The sequence below is a fragment of the Lissotriton helveticus genome, chromosome 11 (assembly GCF_964261635.1).
Source record: "Lissotriton helveticus chromosome 11, aLisHel1.1, whole genome shotgun sequence".
Lineage (NCBI taxonomy): Eukaryota > Metazoa > Chordata > Amphibia > Caudata > Salamandridae > Lissotriton > Lissotriton helveticus.
The window spans coordinates 703,842,024-703,864,543 of record NC_136072.1 but is presented as its reverse complement, the minus strand read 5'-3'; the positions used below and the strand labels follow the sequence as shown (position 1 = coordinate 703,864,543).

The window sequence follows — 22,520 nt, the reverse complement described above, 5'->3', positions numbered from 1 at the left end:
TTTATGATTGAATCCCGTATTGAGGATAAAATAGAGATTTGCATTTTCAAAATCCAATTCTCATCCCAGGAATGCTGGAAAGGTGCGTTAGTTTACCGTCCCCCAGGATCTTTTCAAGATTTTACCCTTAAACTGTTGGACTAAATTGCCATTCATGTGATCTCCTCAAAACATTGTGTCTTATTAGGGGATTTCAGCATACATAGAGAAAACAGTTCCAATAGTAAAGTGGCTCAGTTCCTGTCTGATCTGGCCTCCCAAAACATTTGTTCTAGCTCAGTGTTTCTTAACCTTTTGACTTCTGTGTAGCCTCACTTAATCATTATTGGATTCCTGGGGACCCTCCCTTAATCATTACTGGAATCCAGGTACCGGGCATTAGCAATTTTTATTATTGGAACAGCAAAACGAAACACAACATATGGAACAAGCGTTCATCAAACAAATGCACAAATTAGGAAATAGCTTATTTAATTCACAAGTATACAAAAATGAAGTCATTTAATTGGACGGTTGGAGATTTTTTTAATTCAATTTAGGCCATCCATTGCTTGAACTATGTTCTGTTTGCACTTGTACTGCTCCCAGGAATCAATCCAAGGATGCCAACCTAATTTCTAGCCTCCAATTTCAATCTCTTGCACATTTGCAGAATTTTTTCACATTTTCAGTTTGATACTTTGCTTGTTTGTTTACTTTATGAATTGATTAATATTATTTAATTTTCCAAGCAGTCACGGGCCCTCTGAGTAGACACTGCAGAACCCTAGGAGTCACTGGACTACAGAAAACGCTGGTCTAGCTCTTCGGTCACATGCTCAGACCCCAATGACAGATTTTAAAAAAATAGCTCTCATGTATCTTCTAAGCAAACTTGGTGAAAGTGGTGCATAATAGCAAACACAACCATGTGAACTGGTGTGGACGTGAACTTACAGAATTCGGACTAGAGAAGCTTTTTTCTCCAGCACTGGTTATTGTTACAATCTTGACTAGAAACCAAAGTAATGACGAAAAGTAAACCTTTGCCACGCTGAAACAAGTGATCTCAGTCAAAAGGGCCATGATCAGGGAGTAGCCAGGTTCTGGGAGCAGTGTTGGGCTTCTGCTGATGCTCCACCAGGAGTGTAAAGGAGACATGGGTTATTCTCTGGAGTTTTATCTATTTTCTAAACACTGCTCCATCACAGGTATTTTAGCCAGTTTCTGCATCACTCTCTTCCCTTCTTCCAATATGTGTTTCAAAAGTGGAACAGACCCAACTGCCTTCCGAAAGGACACACAGACTTTATACAGGAAGTGGTCCGTCTCTTTTGATATGACTGGCAAATCGAACCTCAAGGTCATCTCACACTATATAATCTTTAAATATCAAAATGGGGCGTTTTCATACTCTGTGCAGGATCAATGTAATCACTCCAATAAGGCCTCGAAAAATCCAGTCGCACTTGGGGGGAGAGGTGTGGCGCCGCGGCCAGGGCGACTGACGCTGGAATCTGGGGACCACGGTTCGATCCCCGGCTCCGGCGGCAGGGTAGCCCAGCACCATGTGACTCTGGGCAATAGCTCGCTTAATCTTCCCGACGGCCCCCAGCGCCTAGAGACCCTTACGGGTGATTGTGCGCTTTACAAATGTGGACTTTACTTTACTTGCGAGTGAGATTTTATCAGGTCGAGCTATTTTTAGCACTTACTCATCCCTGCAGGCAGTAAACTTAAGCTAGAAGAAACAGGTGTTCTGTTCATTCAGAAAGTGAATGAGCAATTAAGAAGCCTTTAAATCTTGTTTTTATGTGGACATATTTGGCAACTGCTCAAAGACAGAGGTCTACATTCAGATTGTCTTTTTACTAATTGTTGCTCATCTGTTCCTGGAAAATAGTGTTTACTTTTCTTTCTCTAATGACAGTTAATGTTTTTTGTCAAGTGAGCTATCTGACAATAATTGTGAAACAAAAGGCTGCAAAATGTCATGTTTTTCTCCAACACAACATTTAAACAGCTTGCAAATGAATAGTATAAGTATATCAGGAATTAGGAACTTCTTTCCGTAATTCAGAAGTATGATGCAAAAAGTTTTAAATTGGGGCAAAACAATCAGAACACTTTACTAGGTGATGTGCAAATTACAAATATTTGCAGAAACTTTCTCTCTAAACATTGTACACTATATAATTTCAAAACCACGTCAGTGACAAATTCGGTAGCCATTCTGTAGACATTTCAATGTAAAATCTGCTGATTGCAAATGAGTGGGCTGCTACTTTATGCTTTAGTTATGTATTTACTAAAAGTGATAGTTTTTAAACATGATGTAAGAAACATTCCAACCCAAGCCCTGATGACAATCCAATTCATGAACTAAGAGGCAAGTCTGCAGTCATGTGTATCCTATATGTGGCTAGATTTGTATTCTATATGTAGCTAATGTTTAGTCTATTAAATCAAACAAAGGTTGTCTGTGCAGAAGACGTGCTGTACTCACGTATTTGAAGGTGCTCTCATATTTAATTAAGAAGAAAAAGGCGTTTCAGTTAATTAAAATACTTGAAGAGGGGGCCAAGGAGCTATTCAAGGTCCAATGTCCATGCTCCCAGTACCTACATTCGTTTACACAAGGGGACATAGTTCCTATTGGCAGGGTGCAAAAAGTCACCCACGCCTGAGAGTGCAAATAGTCACCCGTGCAATGGAAAAAGGTGAAAAAAGTAAAGAGGGAAAAAGAAGATCCCTAGGTAAATAGATCCCGCTAGTACAGTGGGAAAACCACTTGTTGTTCTCTGTTGCCCTCACACACCCCAAGAGGTGTCATGCTTCATCCTCGGGCAGCTACTCCTTGTAGGGCCGGCGCTGCAATTCCCTACGGGTCCCCCGAAGGGTCTCTTTATCAGAGATCTTTTCAAGGACTGCCGGATGGTGAATGCGGGTGTGTGGGGTGTGGGCAACAAGAACAAACGGGTCCCAGGGGAGTTTAAAGACCAAGCACAGTTACAAACCCCTAAGTCCAGATTCTGAAAAACACAAAGTAACGTGTGGGGTGTGGGTCCAGAGAGGGTGATAAAGGGTAAACATGCAGCGAATGTGTGGATTGTAAACCCTTGGTCGATAAACTACTTCAATAAAATCTTGTCCCAGAGGCACAATATGCCCGGGTGTCTAGAGGTCATAGGTCAACATGTTTCGTGCCTGCGTCGCCATAAGGGTCGTAGGAGCTTCTTCAGGACCAGAGCAATGATGATATATAAAGCGCACATGACATTTTTTTTTCATTACTAGACCCTCTAAATAAAAAAGAGCGGGGCAGTAACCTGTATATCTATGATATGGCTACAGCTGCGTGATGAAAAAAAGCTCCTGATAGGAACCTAGGATAAAGAACAAACAATAGAGAGAAGCATCAGTAACAACTTGATGCCTCATTCTGCGCCACAACTGTATGCACATCAATTGTATAAGGGGTAAGCAAGAAACAGGCTCAAGAGGCATAGGAGTATATTCAATGGGACCATGGCACCGTGCGGTATTGCATACACACCGTGCCAATTAGTCATCATGTTTATGGTACCACTTGTAACTTTCCATATGTTCCAAATGGAAATTCTCCCCAAGAAGTCTTAACGGTTGGTAGATGAGTACGAGTGTTGCTCCGCCTATTATAGGTACCCTGAGGTAGTAGGTTCCTCCACTGGCGAGAGCAAGCACCGCCCACACAATACCGGGCTGTAGAAACAATTGAAATGAATGAAAAATTTCAGGAACTGGTATCAGGCAAAAACCACACTAAACAATTCATTCACGATGTCCAAATTCCTCCAAAGAAAATTTACTTACAATTTTACAATTTCACCTACCCCCTCCGTGCGTCTGCCAGTAGTAAAAGAAAGGTGGCAGGACGCGGTATTAATAAAGTAATGAGGTCAGGTGTGGGCGTAAACCCTTTCCGGGATTCCTCACAAATTCAACTGGAGCGCACATGCGCTAAAATAGGGATAGACAGCGCATGTGCATTGATAGGGAGAGAGTCCCCCCAGTGCATGCGCATAGGCTATATGGTTGACAGCATACTGGCGTGGGTAACCCTGGATTTTACCACGATGTTGACAAAACAGCTCCCCATGTACAAATGCCGGCAAGCCATTGCCAGGTTCATGCACGCTGGATTCCCTGCCGCATGAACGCGACTCCTTCATAGTAATACCGGGGCACATCCCCGTATAACACAGAGTAAGAAGAAGGTTTGTATAGCTAGTGCCTATTCTTAGAGGAATTAACAACTCAAACCCTGTTAATAAAATTCAAAGCCATATGAGGGTCTAGGATGATGTCATATGGGCAATGGCCCTTATGTACCCTCAAGACTACTACCACCTCAATATCGTATACAAAGAAGAGACGGGGGTTATTTAGATAGGACCAAACTTCTGGAATACCGCAGGGTAATATACCGGTGCAGGATCCAGGAAGAGGGTCCCAAACTCAGTGTAGTAATGCCTCGTGTCAATTCTGAAGTGCGGGGTGGGCTCCCGCCTTCAATGGTTGAAGTATCCACACACGGGGTAGGCGCTTGCTTAGTTTCAAATAATTTCAGAGGCGCCAAAACCGCGGTATGGGCTCCCGCTGGTTTTCAAATATGCAGGAACGCCGCACACACGCGGGGTGGCACCCACGACAGGCTGCAAATGCATGGTGGGCTCCCGCTGTTTTAAATAAGCACCAGACGCGGCCCACACGCGGGGTGGGCACCCGCCTAATTTAAATAAGCGCAGATGCAGTGCGGCACCCACGCAGAAGGGCACAAACACGTGGTGGGCACCCGCTCTTCCCCAAGCAGGCAGGGGGAATCCCACACGCTGAGGTTTCCTCGTGGCACTTCGGCAGCACAGCGCTGCAGGGACGCACACGCTCCTCACCTCCTGGGCAGTCAGCTCCTCTTCTCCTGGGCAATCGGCATATAGCGCCGCCCTCACCAAGCGCTAGATATCAGGTAGGATAGGCGTGTAACACTCCCAAAGCGCTAGTGTGCAGGCAGGGAAGTGCAGACAATACAAATTTAGCGCTCCTTTCTTCTCCAGGCGCTAGCCAGCAGGCAGGGCACAGTTGTAGCACTCACGAGGTGCTAGGTAGGAGAGCATCAGGCACTACTGGGCAAGATCTGCAGTCAGTGGGCACTCATCAGTACAGGGCCGCAGTTCTTAGGACCAGTCATCCCCCATAAAGTGGCACTCCTCCTGGGTCAGTGGTCTTCACTCCAGTAAGGGGGCTCTCACTAACCCTGTGGACAGCAGAGGGGTACAGTTGGGCCCAGGGGCCAGCACACAGGCCCATGCGGCGGTACCTCCTGGCAGAGTGTCCCCTCTCATTCAAGTCCACGTCCAGTCTGAGCATATGGCTTCCCAGCTCCGCTATTTATACACTTCTCACCCCACCTACCAGAAAGGGCTAGAACCTTCAAGGAGGCTCCTGGCAGTTCCAGTCCCAACTGTCACTGTGGGGGAGGTGTAGGGCACTTTGTCACTTCAAACGCTTCAAACACTAGACCAACCCAACCCACCTCAGGCAGGCGGCACAAGCAGACAGAAATGGCGTCCATTTTGAAAGTGACATTTTACAAAGGTGCATTTCTACAATTGTGGAAATAAAGGTGCGTACACCATTGCACCATATTTACTTTTCTCAGTTCAGACACACCATGTCAGTAAAAGGCTAGGACGAAAAGCAAAAAAAGTTTAGACAATAAGGGCCAAGTCCAACACAACACCCTCCCAGCCAAAAGCCAGGGTAGGCCGATCAATGCCTTGATGGGCTTCCCTGCTTAGGGCAAGCAGACATGGACGCGGGCCAGCAACTGCAGGGGCACCCGCAGGTTCTCCGCCACTCTGGAACCCGATGGTTCCCTCTCTCAAACCTCCCCGGATCAACTTAGCCACCCCACTGGTGCTCCCTAGTCGTCCGCAGCCAGGACCAGGCACTAGGCCATCCAGATGTCTCTGGCCCTTGCTGTCTCACAGAGTGGGGGGCAGTAGCCCCAGGCCAGTAGTATCCGTTGGCCACTCCTTCTCTTCGGTGCAGTTCCAAACTGCCACCGGTCTTCCCACCCGGGGTCCGCACCCTCAGGCTGACCGTCAGCCAGGGGCGAGGCTCTCCTCCCCCTACCTCTCCTTCTGGGATTCCGTACTCTCCTCCTAATCGGGGCACCCTCAGAACACCACTGTCTCCCCAGTCCAGGGCCTTGACCCTGCAACTGATCCACCAACCTAGGGTCTAAACCCTTAGGTTAAACTGGTGCCAGGGGCGAGTCCTCCCTCCCCCTGCACCCCCTCCCAGAGTTCCGCACCCTCCCAACTGTAGAAGTACCCCTGGAAGTCAAACCGGTAGGGACCTTGATTACAAGTGCCCCTCCCTCCAGGTCAGGCAGCCCAGGATCTAAACCCTGTGACTGAGCCGACCCCAGAACCCCTGGAGCTCTGATTACAGGCGCCCCTGGTTCTCCTGACACTAGGGGATCCCCCTTAATGGACGGCCTCTCAGGACAGCCTAGGCTCCCTACCTGGGGCTCACGAAACTCTCCAGACCCCGAGACTGCAGTTCGGGCATCTCGGGACACCTCCCTGTCTCACTCCTTCTTGTAGATAGGATGTGAGGCCCTACAACCATCTCACTACCCTGGGACCTAGCTGGGCTACTCTGCACTTCTCACTCATCGCTGGGCCGGAAGATCCCTGCACCATTCCCTTCAGGATCACTCCTTAATGCCCTCTCAGACTCTCTGGCACTCACCCAAAGGTCAGCATCCTGTGCAAGCTCCCTGGGGTCAGAGAACCCACACTGCAACAGGTGTTGGCGCAACCTGGGAAAACAACTCCTGAGCACGTGCTCCCTGATAATCAGATGGAAAAGCCCTTCCCAATTGATCACCGCGCCACACACTATCCACTCCTCCAGTGCGGTCCAACACACGTCCACATACCCCCCCCTCCAAGACTGATGGGCCAGTTTCTTACCGCCCCTAAATTCCAACCTGCCCCCCTCCTCCTGGAGATCAGGCACCATCTTCCGGGCTCTGGGAGTGGGACTTCCCACGCTGGAATCACTCTCGCTCCCACCACTGGATCCCACCCTCACTGGTGAATCCAGACTCCTGAAACCACTCTCAGGGGACAACTTACCCTCCTGAGCTAGTCTCTCTCTAGCAAAGGACCTCTCTGCCTCTGTCATCCTGCGCTAGGACCTTCTCGGTCTCCAGCCTCTTCTCCGCCACACTCAGCCGCGCTAGCTCACTGAGTATTTCCAGCGCCAGCGAATGCACCCTTTCTTCGGTCCTATCTACCCACTCCTCTGGGGACAGGGAAATGGATTGGGCAGTGAACCCGGGACTGGACCCAGGACGGGACTCCCGGTCAATGGTGTCCTCACTAGCTACTGGCGTCTCCGCCCTGTCATCTTCTTCCTCCTCAGTGTCACCACCCTTATGGACTGGGCACCCTCTCTCTCAGGGTCCTCCTTACGCCTGGAATCCTCCTCAGGGTCTCCCCCTAATCCACCACTCAGATATTCGGAGGAGTAATCTAAAAGGTCCCCACAGAGATCTACGGGTTTTCCCTTTTGAAAAACTTCGAAGAGTAACAATTTTCTGCGGAAGTCACTTTCTATTGGTATCCCCCTCTCTCTGCAGAAATCCATCACTTCCTCCTCAGTGTATTCCCAAAGTTCATCCACATTGTAGACCAACGCCATCCTGGCGAGATACATCCGGGATACACCACCCACAGTGCAACAGGGGAACACATTTCAAAAACAACCCTTTCACGAGAAAATACAGTCAGCCAAAATAATCCCCAAATCTGTGATTATTTTATATGCTCAGTATGCAGTGCAACCCATTGTCGCTGTGGTACTGCGCAAACGCAAGTCCTATCCCACCGCTGAACTCCAATGTTAGAAACTGGTAGCGTGGTGCAGAGCGACGGGCCAAACTCCCGAGGAAATGTGTAAAGCATCTGCGCAGCACACACAAGCGACACACCAGGCACACTACAAAAAGAGACTCCACACCAGGTTGCATGGAAGATAACTTGTGTATTATACCAAATACAGTAGGATGCAATTACGGTGGTGAACACGGAGCCAACTGGCACCAGATAGTCATTTACAGAGGGGGACTATTTACAGGGCAGGGCCAATCAGGCCACAGCCAGAATCATCACCAGGCATAAACAGGGTAAAGGTAAGTGTAAAGAATAAATGTAAAGTCCATCAGCTTCCGATGAGTAACAGCCAGTAGCTACTGGCTAGATCATGCACTTAGCATAAATCACATTAGCATAAACATGCAAGTGGAAATCACATTAGCACGAAACCATTAGGCCTAAACATAAAACCAGCCATGTAGGCCTAGACCTGTGAACACCACATTAAACGTGCACCTTAGGGGAAAATAAACCATTCGCATTATAAACACATGCATGAGGCATAAGCCTCCTCAGCAACAGCATAGCCCTAGAACATCATGGCATGACCCTATGACATTAGGCATAACGCACAAGGCATTTCAATAGGCGCATGAACATGACAAATAAACCATCTTATGCATAGCCTCAGCACCTTTTGTCAGGGATCAACGTATAAGCATAAATCTCATCCTTATATGCATAAAAAGGGCATTAGGCACAAAACCATCCATGGGAGCGTTAGGTATAAACCCCTAAGGCATAAACCACGTTTGCATGAAGGCATTATCAGATTAGGCATCCTTGTGGGCATAAACATTACATTATGCATAACATCCGGCATAAACCAGCTTGGTAGGAAGCATGACATCAGCATGGCAACCCTGAGGGGAAAACATTAGGTAACATTATGGGCATAAAGACATTATCAGGAGAGCCCTCAGCAGACCTCTCCCCTTGTAGTGCCCTCCTTGCTATGCAAACAAATCTGCCCCACGTTGCCACTGCCCACTGTCCGTCGGGGCAGTGGCGTAAAATAGTCCATTTTGGGCACGTTGGAGTCCCCTCCGTGACTCTATTGTCACCACAAATGCACAACTGTTAAATCGGCCCGCCAAGGCGGCGCCGTTGTGCAGCCCCAAGGAACGCAGGCACTACTGTGCAATTGGAGGCCCAGATGGAGCCCCTCTCTGGGACTCTGTGGTTCAAGTAATGTCCCCAAACCGTTGCAGCTGCCCACCATTAAGCGGGGCAGCTGGGGAAGTTAATGCGACCACTCCAGTCCTCTGGGAAGGACCACCAGGGGGTGGGCACCAATGACGTGCCCGGTTGCACCCCCCACCACTAGCTCCCCAAAGGGCCCCCACTCACCGGGCTCTCGGGGCAGGCTCGGGACGTCTCCGCTGTGTCCCCAGGCAGCTCTCTTCTTCTCGCTGGCGGGAGGCGGCTGCTGGGTGGGTGCGCACCTCTCTGGCTTCTCGATGGCTGCGGGGCTCTCCCCAACTCACGAGTGCCCCGCTCAGGCAGGCATCAGTTCCCGGTCACTTCTCCTCTGTTGCTCGGGTCGTGGCGTTCTTCACCCGGGGCCTCGGTCCGGAGTCCGCGAGTCTCCGGACGTCCTGTTGGTGTTGTGCCAGCGTCGGGTAGGCTTCCACCTGGCTCTTGGCAGACCCGGGGCTCCCTCGTCACCACGGGAGCCCCTCTCTGTTCTTCCGGCCACCCGACTCGGCGTCTTCCTGGTTCCGGCCCGCCCCAAATGACGTTCTCCTGTCATCACCAGCGAGGCTTTACAGGGCTCCTGGCCTGCGGAGGTGACCGTTGCAGATTCTGAAGTGCGGCGTGGGCTCCCGCCTTCAGTGGTTGAGGCGTCCACACGCGGGGTAGGCTCCCGCTTAGTTTCAAATAATTTTAGAGGCGCCAAAACTGCGGGTTGGGCTACCGCTGGTTTTCAAATATGCAGGAACGCCGCACACACGCGGGGTGGCACCCACGACAGGCTCCAACTGCAGGGTGGGCTCCCGCTGTTTTAAATAAGCACCAGACGCGGCACAAAACACAGGATGGGCACCCGCTTAATTTAAATAAGCGCAGATGCAGTGCGGCACCCACGCACAAGGGCACAAACGCGGGGTGGGCACACGCTGTTTCCCAAGCAGGCAGGGGGAATCCCACACGCTGGGATTTCCTCGTGGCACTTCGGCAGCACAGCGCTGCAGGGACGCATATGCTCCTCACCTCCTGGGCAGTCAGCTCCTCTTCTTCTGGGCAATCGGCATATAGCTCCGCCCTCAACAACCGCTAGATAGCAGGTAGGATAGGCGTGTAACACTCCCAAGGCGCTAGGGTGCAGGCAGGGAAGCACAGACAATTCAAGTTTAGTGCTCCTTTCTTCTCCAGGTGCTAGCCAGCAGGCAGGGAAAAGTTATAGCGCTCACGAGGCGCCAAGTAGGAGAGCATCAGGCACTACTGGGCAAGAACAGTGGGCACTCATCAGTACAGGGCCGCAGTTCTTAGGAACAGTTATCCCCCATAAAGTGGCACTCCTCCTGGGTCAGCGGTCTTCACTCCAGTAAGGGGGCTCTCACTAACCCTGTGGACAGCAGAGGGGTACAGTTGGGCACAGGGGCCAGCACACATGCCCCTGTGGCGGTACCTCCTGGCAGAGTGTCCCCTCTCATTCAAGTCCCCGCCCAGTCTGAGCACATGGCATCCCAGCTCCGCTATTTATACACCCCTCACCCCACCTACCAGAAAGGGCTAGATCCTTCTAGAAGGCTCCTGGCAGTTCCAGTCCCAACTGATCTGTGGGGGAGGTGTAGGGCACTTTGTCACTTCAAACACTAGACCACCAACCCACCTCAGGCAGGCGGCACAAGCAGACAGAAATGGCGTCCATTTTAAAAGTGACATTTTACAAAGGTGCATTTCTACAATGGTGGAAATAAAGGTGCGTACACCATTGCACCATATTTACTTTTCTCAGTTCAGACACACTATGTGAGTAAAAAGGCTAGGGGGAAAAGGGAACATTTTTTGGACAATAAGGGTCAAGTCCAACAATGGGTCAGCCCTCGACTCGGGTCCTACTGGTCGGGAGGGATGTCGGATCGAGGCAACAATCAAGCATGGCCTTCTTAGGGGTCTTACCAGTCCCTAAGGCTGGGTCTGGGATGCAATATACATTTGTGAACTTGGGACTGGTATTGGTGATTGCCGTAATGCAATTCGTTGGACCCATCCTGTGCCCCCCAGACTCCCAAGATGGACGGCAGGAATGCGTAAATGGGGGGTAGCGAAGGAGAGACATCTACGCATAGTTCGCACAAATGAGCACGCTGGCCGAGATCTGGAGACATGGGGGATACTATTGGAGATACTGCAGACTACTGGGCTGATGGGTGGGGGTGGGTGTAGGCACTCTCCCACAGACAGGGACCCCTGTCTCACAGTGGGCAGCGATGAGAGGCACCCTGATTAATCAGACTCCAACAGCTAGCACAAATGAATGGGCTTGGGGGGTAAAGACATCCAACTGGCCATTGCAGGGAGGCATGGGTTGTTGCAGCAATTTGTTAATAGTGCTAATAACCTTTGTACATCTAGGACACCATCTAGTTGCACTCTAAGAGAGTAGCCTTAGGGCATGGCCCTGTATACTTGTTACCGTGTACACTATAGTTCCATCCAAGAGGTGGGATGGGCATGGATGTAAAATTCAGTCAATCTGAGTTATTTGTGGATACATGTGACGCACCGCTCTTCTTATTGCAGCCAAGCTTTTTTAACAGTTATGTTTTAATTGACTATATAATTGTTACCCGATTTGGGACCCACAGAGTCTTTTAGCGTTTTTGGTTGCATTGTATTTACCCCATGCACTGTAACTCGATTTGTCGCCCACTGTGCACCATGTGTTTCTTGCATGTGATCCTACTGTATATTGCTGCTATTCACGTGCCAAAATAAAAACAAGTTTCATAAAATAAAGCTAAATTGTGTGCAATACTATTGACAATGAAGCAACCTATGACTCCTTGCTATAAGGCATACTCCTGCAAAGTAAAGGTTTTATGCAAAGATTCGGGGAGTGCCTGATACCTCCCTGGCTCAAACTAATCATTAACATAGTTGCATATCCAGCTATCCTGCAGATGGATGTACGTAATTTTCACCACAATAAGGTAAGTTGATCACCTGCTAAAAGATATAAAAAAAGAATATAAAAACTCTGAAAAGGATCCTGTTAAACAATAAGTAGTAATCTTCCTATTCTCCACTGATTATACCAACTGCTGTGCTACTGTTCGCCGCTATACAAGTTTACTTAAGAGATACTCAGCTTGTCTCTTATTCTGCACACACTCATCAGAAAACGAGAGAGCAAAGATTAACAACCTACATATATCGTGTCTCAAAATCCGGAGTGCTTCCTGGTGTTCCCTGGCTCCCAAATTCTGACAAAGCAGGATTATCCAACACCTCCTTTGGGACACATAAGTTGGGCAAAAGAAAATAATGTGCTAAATAGTTTTTTTGTTCTCCACAGACCGGGCATTGCAGCTCCTTGGCCCACGGTACATGAGCCTACTTTGCAGTAAAGGCCCGGATAGATAAAGTTCCATCCCGGAACTGCAAATAAAGACGCCTGGCCAGAGGGGGTTCGATTACGTCCAGGAAGTCCTCCAGCTTAAAGGAGTCCTTAGCTGTGTGAAAGCTTTTGTTAGAGATCCATGGACCAACTGGTTATGTATGCGATTATCTTTGTGTTGCCAATATGCAGATTTGAGTAATTTTGGAAATGGCCCCAGCCTGGACCGGAGCATTCCACAGACCCTCAAGGCCAATGGCTATTAGTATACCCTTTACATGCTTTAGCCATGTAATTCTGCTGGAGCCTACTTGGAACAGAATTTCCTCTAACACCTGTCGATAAGCAGATATCCCTGGGGTGGCCAAAATCCTCCTCCAATAGAGTTAGGGGCGCAATGCCAATTTATGAGAGAGGGTTCTGGCCCCAAGGTCCAGCCTGAGGGGGAGCAAAGGAGTGCTTACAAGTAAGCAGACCAGCTGTTGCATAAAATCGATTTTTCACCAATTCCAACGTGGTCATACCCTGATGCCTCCACAATTCAACACCATAGGCAGCTGTCCCCAAGGCTTCAAGGTTATAAATTTGAATCGCTGGTAGGATAGGGAGATACTGTGAACTGGAAGACATCTCTAAAATACCTCCCACTACTTGCTCTCTTTTCAATCGTCGCTGTGTAATGTGAGCTTGCCAACCCAGGTGTTCTGTAAGAGTGAAGCTTAAATACAATAAACACAAAGGCACGCACACCTTCTAATGGAGCCCCTGCTAGAGTAAGATGTGTAGTATTCGAGGACCCAGGATTAACCACCATGTACTTAGTTTCACTCGCATTGATCTCCAAGCCCCTCATCCTGCAGAAGCAATCAAACTGATCCAGAAACGTTTGGCTTCACATCCGGGTCTTTGAAAGCAATCAGGTATCATCAGCAAACATGAGGGCAGGAACCCTCAAGCTTCCTAATTTAGAAGCATCATTTTCATATTGGTCCAGGAATTTAATAAGGCTGTTAATTTAGAGTGTAAAGAGCATGGGTGCCAGCACACACCCTGCCTGACTCCTACAGTGACAGGAAAAGGATTGGTTAGCTTTCCTGCTCTGCCATATCTGACCTGCCCAAAGTCGTTAAAATGCAGCCGGACTATGGTATCTAACAAATAGCTTGGTACTCCCATCTCAGGAAGGGCCTGCCAGAGCATTAATCTTGGAACCAAGTCAAAGGCAGAGCGCAGGCCTACAAACACAACATAAAGTTGTCCCCTTCCCAGTGCGACTATTTTCAAGTGCAACATTTGTAGATGGAGCGCTTGATCGATTGTGCTTGTGAACTCTCTAAAGCCCTCCTCGAGGGGTGTCAGAATCTCATGGTCAGCTATCCAGTCCTGTAGTCTACCCAAGACCACTTTACTGAAAAGCTTTTGTGCACCGTCTATAAGACTTATTGAACGATAATTCACCGGCAAGTCGCGCAAGCCCTTTTTAAAGGTGGGGATTCATTTGGCCCCCAGCCTAAGTATGTGGATAGGTGCCCCCCCATCAAAATTGCGGAGTACAGTACTGCATATAAGCACTCCAGAGTTTGGAATCACTCAAGAATAGACAGCCCAGGAAGATGTCTATCCGTGGAGCTTTGTTAGGGACTATTCACCTAATTGCCACATTTGTTTCCTCCACTGAAATGTCCGCAAACTCCTCTTCCTGTGCATATGTGATGGAACCTGTGGGGTCAATCTTGGGGCTCAGCACACTTTTCACACTGAGCGGCTGGCGGGTATCCCCAACACCCAGCTATCTACCCATATTGTCTTGATGATCTTCCTTCTGCGTGTATAAACTGGATAAGTGTGCCATCCAGTCTTTAGCTGCAATATTAATTTCTATGATGCTAGATCCATCCCCGCTTCCTGCTGTTACCACGTGCCAAAAGGAACATTGATCTTTCATTTTGGCAGTGTCTAGGAGAGCCTTCCAAATTCCCTGTTCCTATTCCTTTTTGGCCCTTCATAACACAAGCTTATTGCTCTGCCTGGCAGCATGGATCAGTAGTCTATCAGTAGACTTCGATTCCCGACATGCTTAGTTATACCAAGATTTGGGGGACTTTTTTACCCTCTAAACGCCCTGTTTTGACAAGAAATAAGCTCCTCAGATTCATATACATCCATGTGTGGATTTCAATTATCTCCCCGAATGACTCAGGAGTACTGTCTGCGCTAATCAATGGTACCATTATCTCCATACCTACCGCAACCATCCTATGGATCTCCAGGAAATGTACTATCGTACTCGATTGGACTCTACGGTTATTGCTGGCAACTCTCAGTCTTCTATCGAAGGGCTCCCCTGAGAAGTTAAGATGTGCACTAAAAGACAGACAGCCTGAGAGTCAGGGCAATGTGGTAGGAGCGCCATATCCACAAAAAAATGGCTAAAGCTTAACGTACAACATTATGTAATCATTTAAGCTGGTGTGATTTATCCAGTCAAACATGTGATTACCTGATTTATCAGAAACTGACCTACCATTACAAGCATGGAGCCCCCGGTTTAAAGTAAGGGCATTCATTTGGACTGCTATGGGAGACCATTTCTTGATTGGGGGTATTTCCAGCTCTAGTACAGGCCAGCTAGCATCCTCGTCTGCTGTCAGCTCAAGGCTATCTGTACTCAATGGTTCAAATTGACAGTTAAAATCTGCCCCTATTCAACAAACAAGTTTTTCCCTCCCAGCCTGCATTGATGACAGACAGGCATGTAATGGGCCAGGGTAGCTATCCATGCTGACAATACGGCACCACCCGCCCAATCCAAAGGACTAATCCAACAGAATCAGTGATGAAAATATGGAAAAGGGCTATGCAACAGCAGGGGTGAGAGTGTGAGGCGTTAGTGGCAACATCCCCAAGTCGGACATCTTGACAGATTTAAAGTTGGAGGACTGAAGGCAATGGGACATGCAGGGGATATCAAACTCTGGAGCAATACTGGGCCTCCTTCCACTTGAAGAGCTTTTTCACATAGGAAAAAAGACGGCAAATGACCCAGAGGCTGTGGCCAAGCTGGTACACTGTTGCAAACTTTGCTGGACTGGGAGTGAACGAGGAAAATCGCGCTCATTTACAGTCCGCACATATATTAACACAGATGATTATTAACGGTGCTTAAGGAGGAGGAATGTCAACCCTGTATCCCCCGAACAAACCCTACTGGGTTACAAGACAATGAAGAAAGCCTCCAAGCAGACGTAAAAATATGACTATGTATGTTCAAAGTATCAGACGAAATCTATATATTATCAGGTTCACTCTTTATTGTTCCAGTGCCCACAGCCAGCCAACGCGTGTTTCGTCAATGAGTGTCTACCCCACGACTTCGTCAGGGCTCGAAAAAAACAAAAACTGACTAGCAATTTCGAGAACATACACACATTTGTGGACAAAACATAATTTGCAGTTAAAATCACGTAAGAAAAAATTGGACAGAATCACCATATATTAAATTCAAACAATATGTGGTGGGAAGCATGCATCACTAACCAGCATGTATTATTTCCCACGCAGAATACGTGACATCATAGTAAAGCGTTATCATCATATACATCACCAGCCTTTTTAATCACACATATCGCAAGCCTTGCGTCCAAATTGGATTTGAGATAAGTGTTGTTAACACAAAGATGCAGCACCTGTGTAACATGTCATTTGCCACTCTGTCAAAGTTAAAGACTAAAGGCCACATGTGCGACCATCTCATTTTGAAACTCAGAAATTGCGAATTTTAGCGGCTCACAATTTGCGAGTCTCAAAATTATATGTGCTAATGTGTCTCAGACATATTTAGCGATTCCCAATAGGGTCGCAAATGATGTGCCTCCTTAATATTAAAAAGGTAGTTCACAATTTGCGACCCATTGGGAATATGCAATAACACAGAGTCAGCAGACCACCATGTCAGTGTTTGCTTTTAAATACAGTCCGTTTTCCTTAAAGGAAAACGGTATGCATTTCAAAAAGAAAAATTCAAGGTTTCTTATTTGGATGAATCTATAATGAAGCAGAAATAACGCAAAATAATGCACTGAGAAGTCACTAAAGCATTTTAACCGCATTAATATGTTTTACAAGATCATGGGAGGAAATGTGGCCTAGCGGCAGGAACTGCCTTCTTTGGAAATGGGGACCTGGGAAGAAATTCCAGCTTCAGCTCAACATCCTGCGATCCTGGGCAATTTGCTTAATTCCTCCTTGGCTGTGTAACTAGTTTGGTTTTCCAATAAAGTTCTAGTGCCCAGGAGCCAAGTTTGGACTACATAAAAAAATGCAAACTTAGTAGCGGTTAGTTTCTGTAGTTTCATTTACATTGTGTTTCCACAACCCTGGCCAGTATCCTGTGTACTTACTTTCTTTATCATGGTTTTCTCCATTGTCGACTCATTCTCTGCTGCAGCTTCTTTTCATTACAGCAGCCTGAAGCCCACTCCCAGCCAGTGGTTGCTGTGTTTGCATTATTTTCTTTGTCAGCACTCAGCTCCACAACTCCACTCAGTCATATTTGTATATATGCTTTAGTTTTTTTTAAAAGTATTTTCTTCTTGTCAGCATAGATTTTCAGCATGGCTTATCCTATGAGCTTTTCTGCACTATGATTTTTGCGTTAACTTCCCTTACCTTTCGTGCCTTGGGATTTTAGATTTTGGAGGACATAAAATGGAGTAATGACGAAGTTGGCAAAACAAGTACATTTGATTTGTATTGTTACTGTTACACTTCTGATTGCTTGGGATGCAAGTGTATTATTCTGATTCGATGTCATTCTTAGACCTAGTATTGGGTTAGACGTCAACTAACAATCAATAAAAAGAATAAAAATAATTTTAAAAAAGCTGCCAAAACAAGTGGTGTAAGACAGCATTCATCTGCCTGCGTCCAAACTTTATTCAGAATGTCAACATCAACACCGATTGTGAATTGCTTCTGCTTCTCACTTATGACTGGCGCTCAAAAGAAAGTTGTGTATGCAACACAAAAGACATTCTCGATGACCTGGCACCACTAAAATTAAAAAGAACCCAGGTCAAAGACTGAAATCCCTGGTTCAGCGGATCCCTTAACAAGGAGAGGAGATCCCTTCGACAGACTGAACGTAACTGGAAACAACACCCTTCAGCAGCACATCTGAAACTTCTCCGCCAGGCCAGAAATGCCTACAGTAAGAAAATCCTCAACACTAAAAAAGAATTCTTCAGATCTGAACTAGAGAATACCAAAAATCGACCTCGCATGCTGTTTGACTTGGTCAAACACCAATCCAACAAACTAGCGAAAACCACCAAAGAAACTCCTAAACCCCTAATATCAAGCGAGGAATTCTCTTCTTTCTTCTGCGAAAAAATCTCTGACCTTGGAAATGAACTTAAATCTGCTACTCACGACCAAAATCAAATTCTGCCTGCTCCACCTTCTCTCTCCGCGCTGTCCTCCCAAACCTCACCCAAAAACCTAGAGCACTGGTCCAAGTTTAAAACCTATGACGAACATTCTGTCCCGAGAAACCTTGCCTCCTTAAAACCGAACAATCACTTTAATGATCCTCTCCACTCTAACTGACTAGCTGCCGCCTCTCAGGCTATCATCCCTTCCTGGACCTCAATAATCAACGCCTCTCTCCTACAGGGCTCAATTCCTGACTCGCTCAAGGATCCTGTAAGGATCCACAAGCTGTTTCCGCAGGAGTGCCAGGAACCGAAGACAGACCCAGCCCTTCCCTTCTACACCAGCCGTGTCTATCAAACTCTAGAACACAACGGTGATATGAAGGGAAAGGAGGGAACAAAACAAGAGAAGGCAGGGAAAAAACAAGACTACACGGACTGGTACCCTCCAAGTGGATGCAGCAGCTAGAAAGAATGGGTACAGGTTAATAAAGAGCAATAAACAGTAATGCACTATAATTGGTGTGATGTCTGAATATTCACCTCTACACTTATATGATGTGCAATGTCCCCCTCGAACTCAAGTGTGATATTTGTCTCTTCAATGATATTGAAAGCAGTGCTCCTTGTCAGGGTGGAAGACAGACTGTTACCTCTCTCTGTTTGCAATAGATGATGAAAAGTCTCTAAATACTAGTGTCTCTTACTTTGTAATGTACAGCTACAGCTGCGAAGAGGATTTTGTCTAGTTCTCGAATCTTGGGATAAAGACAACTAGAAAAACGGTATCATCAACATAAATATATAATTGAAACAATCAAAGTAACAATTGTATATAGAAGTGCTAAAGCGCTTTACCCGGTCGTTGTCTTCGGTATACTGTGATGACTGCCAGTCTTGGAATGCCCGGGAGTTCAAAATAACGTAATAGGGGACAAAATAAGGGAAATCCTCATGCGAACTTCCCCAAACACCCTTACACTCTGAGCGATCCCCCGCCTGCTCCCAGCTAGTCCGGCCAACCGACGGAACACAAGTCCGGCCGGTGGGCGGCAGGCTGAGGCTTCAGAGGAACGGGGAGAGGTAAGCCGGCAAGGGGAAAGCAAGGGTACAGGTAATTCCGGGTCCGTCGTAAAGGTGAAGACGGAGGCGGAAAAAGGGGGATATCGCTAAAGGAAAATAGCGAAAAAGGCCCCCAACTGAATAGAAGGCACAAGATAATTTCCGGAAGCAGGAAACACGGACTCGCGGGTCCGAACGACAGGATACAACGAGGAGTTCAGTGACGGGCGGCTCTGCGGAAGTGACGCGACGCCAGGTTCCCGGAACACTAGAGCGCGAAGCATCAAACAAGGGGGAAGTCAGGCTTAAGACCCTGCCTGACTCCCTTGCACATGCGCAGCATGGGGTGGCCATCTTCGTCGGATAGCGCAATTCGGCTGGCGAGCTGGCAGGCGTGACAGATCCCCATCCTAAAAAAAACAACGTTGGGCCCGAGAACTGTAGACCCATATCCAACATCCCTCTCCTTGCCAAAGTTCTGGAAAAATGTGTACAACAGCAGCTAAGCCTACACATCAACAACTTTCACCTGCTAGATGACTACCAATCAGGGTTCAAACCTGGCCACAGCACGGAAACCCCCCTCCTCCACATAGTAGATGATGCCCTTCAAGCCCTCGACCTAGGCAAAACCTGTCTCCTAATCCTCCTAGACCTGTCCTCTGCCTTTGATACATTTAACCACAAAATTCTCCTTGAACACCTCAAACTTAGGATGGGCCTGGATGGCACGGTCCTTGAATGGTTTAGATCCTTCCTCCAGAACCGCTCACAGAGAGTCCTTATCAACGGTAATCTATCCGGCCCCTCGCCGGTTACTGTTGGAGTCCCCCAAGGATCAACCCTCTCCCCTACCCTCTTTAACTTTTACCGTGAACCTCTCACCGAGGTGATACGTGCCGCCAACATCTCCTACCTTATGTACGCCGACGATACTCAGATCTACATAAAAATCTCTTCCCCCGAGGACATTCTCTCCCTGAACGAGGCCCTGAAGCTGACAATCCACTGGCTCACCACCAACCAGCTAAAACTTAACGCAAATAAAACTGAATTTCTCCTGATCTCCCCACCCAAACCCAATCCAGATATCTAGGAAAGGATCAAGACCATCACAGCACTAAACTGCCCTCCTACCATTGTTGACTCGGCAAAATCTCTTTGAATAACCTTTGACGGCAGCCTGAACATGCGCGGCCATATAAACTCGATGGCCAAAACGGCCAGATTCCACCTGAGTTACCTAAGAAACCTAAAACCCTTCCTCGATGTGGCCGACCTTAAAACGGCAACCCAGGCCCTAGTCATTTCCAGACTTGAATATAGATGCTCTACTCTCGCAGGGCTACCCACGAACTCCCAGGCCCCTTTGAAAGCCTGCCTCAACACTGCCGCCAGACTCCTAACTGGCTCAAAGAAATTCAACCACATCTCCCCCACCTCAAAGCTCTGCACTGGCTTCCCCTAGAGGCCAGAATCCAATTTAAACTGGCCTGCATTACTCACAAAGCCCTTTTCTCCAATTCCCCTTCATTTCTCGCACACAAACTTGTGGTATCTGGAGGAGCCAGAAACTCTCGATCTGCCAAAGACCAGCTGCTGCAACCAGCTCGCTTCCAGAAGAACAAAATCTACAATCTGGCCTTTTCTGGGGCCACGCCAAGAATTTGGAACTCTATCCCACCCGCCATTAGAAGACTTCCGTCCTTGGCACTTTAAAAAGGAAACTAAAACCTTAATGGGAAAATACCTCGCCTAACGAATACTTTACAGTCACCGCATTGACTTGCCCCATTCTCCACCTCGGCAATATCCATGGCCTCTACGGATGATACCTATTCTGCACTCCTGGGCATCCCCCCGAGAGCAGAGACTGCGTGCCTTCTTGTATATTGTATCTACCTGTTTTAATTTTTATATCACATGTAGCCTGGACTTTACACGTGCATCGTGCTTTTCCTATATACTGTACCCCCTACCGTTCCTAATTTGATCCTTCCCGCTCGTATGCTTGTATACTATCCCTTAATCATGTAAAGCGCTCTGATACCCTCACAGGTCTGGTTCGCGTTCTATAAAACTATAAAATAAATAAATAAATACTTTGTTAAACTTATTACCTCAAGAAATTCCCAAAAGAAGCTCTTCATACCCAATTGCGGCCATCTGGCTTTGCTAATGCTTTTTAATAGAATGTCTATTATATTCAACTGCCTTTTAGTTTATCAGAGGGGAGCAGTAAAGTGCCACTTAGCAAAGTAAGCTCTGACTGAGGACTCCACAAACCTGTCCTTATCCTTCAAGAACCTAAGGAGGCATAACCACTATTTCACTTCTTGGTCATTCAGTCTTTTGATCTGAGGTGCCAGTGTGGCAAGTGGGCACTAGAATTAAAATCTTAGCCTCTCATGTGGTGGAACGCATGTGTGTTTTAAGCAATAAAGATTAAATAGAATGTGGTTCCTTAACTAACAAGTGGGCCTGTGACATCAACATAGCTGTACGTGTCAACTTGGAAATCCAGGAAAGTGAAGTGAAGAGGGCCAAGGGGCGAGGAGCACTAAGGGGCAAACAAGAAGCACAGGGCAATGAAGGAGATGTAATTTTGTGAAGTCTGAAGCAAGAGATCGGTGTACAGCTACATGCTAACTTCAAAGGCATTCCTACAGTCCTCTAATTTACAAGCAGTAATGTATAATTAAAAAATGCAATAAGTTAAGTGACTCTCTTTCAGGCATCAGATTTCAGTCGTGTGATAATGTGTAATACAAGATTGCCTAAACATCTTAGCACTGAAAAAGCAGTACTTAAAAACGAAGTTGAGAAATACCAGGAACTCAAGAAAAAAAAGTTATTACTATTCACAAAACCTACATTCTCTTGACATTGGCAGATCTTGCATTGTTCCTTGTTTCAACATTAGGATTACCTGATGTCTACATGGCACACAACAGTCCTCCTAGTTAGTCTTTCCCCAACAGAAAAACTGCTCAGCCCATCAAAGTTTTCTGTGATTCGGTGGGTTAAAAATCTCAAACGGTTTGGAAGAGGTGGAAACAGCAGCACTCTGAAACAGAAGGGCAAGCAAATTAGAAGCATTAGTGTAATCAAATGCATTTATTATTTTAACTATTCAACTTCACAGTTTGTAAAGGATTAGGGAGAAATAAGTTGTATGGGGGGAAGACTGAAAAGTAGTTTGAAAAGCTAAAATTACTCGCCAGCAACTCTTCCCCTTATTTGTGAGGCAGCTCTTTCTAAACCTTTTAGTGACAAAGACGATGGGTAATAGGAGATGGAACTACGGTTTCTTTTATGGATACCATTACTCCTAAGGCTCTCTCCTATTATCAACCTATGGGTGTCACAGAACCCACTGGAGGGACCAGAAGGATAAGTTACTTACCTGTAATCCTAGTTCTCTTCCAGGGGTATACTCAAAGTCATATGCAGTGAATTATCATGGATAGATAGACAGACAGACAGACAGAC

The 22,520-nt window shown here is 47.1% G+C and overlaps 1 protein-coding gene across 2 annotated transcripts in view; it reads right to left on the bottom strand.

The window, feature by feature from the left end:
* LOC144791788 (uncharacterized) overlaps window positions 1-22,520 on the bottom strand; it is a 222,094-nt gene that overhangs the window by 141,499 nt on the left and 58,075 nt on the right. For both annotated transcript variants that reach the window (XM_078666553.1, XM_078666554.1), the window contains exon 3: window positions 21,958-22,095. The gene's annotated coding sequence lies outside the window, so the exon portion shown is untranslated. The remainder of the gene's footprint in view (window positions 1-21,957; window positions 22,096-22,520) is intronic.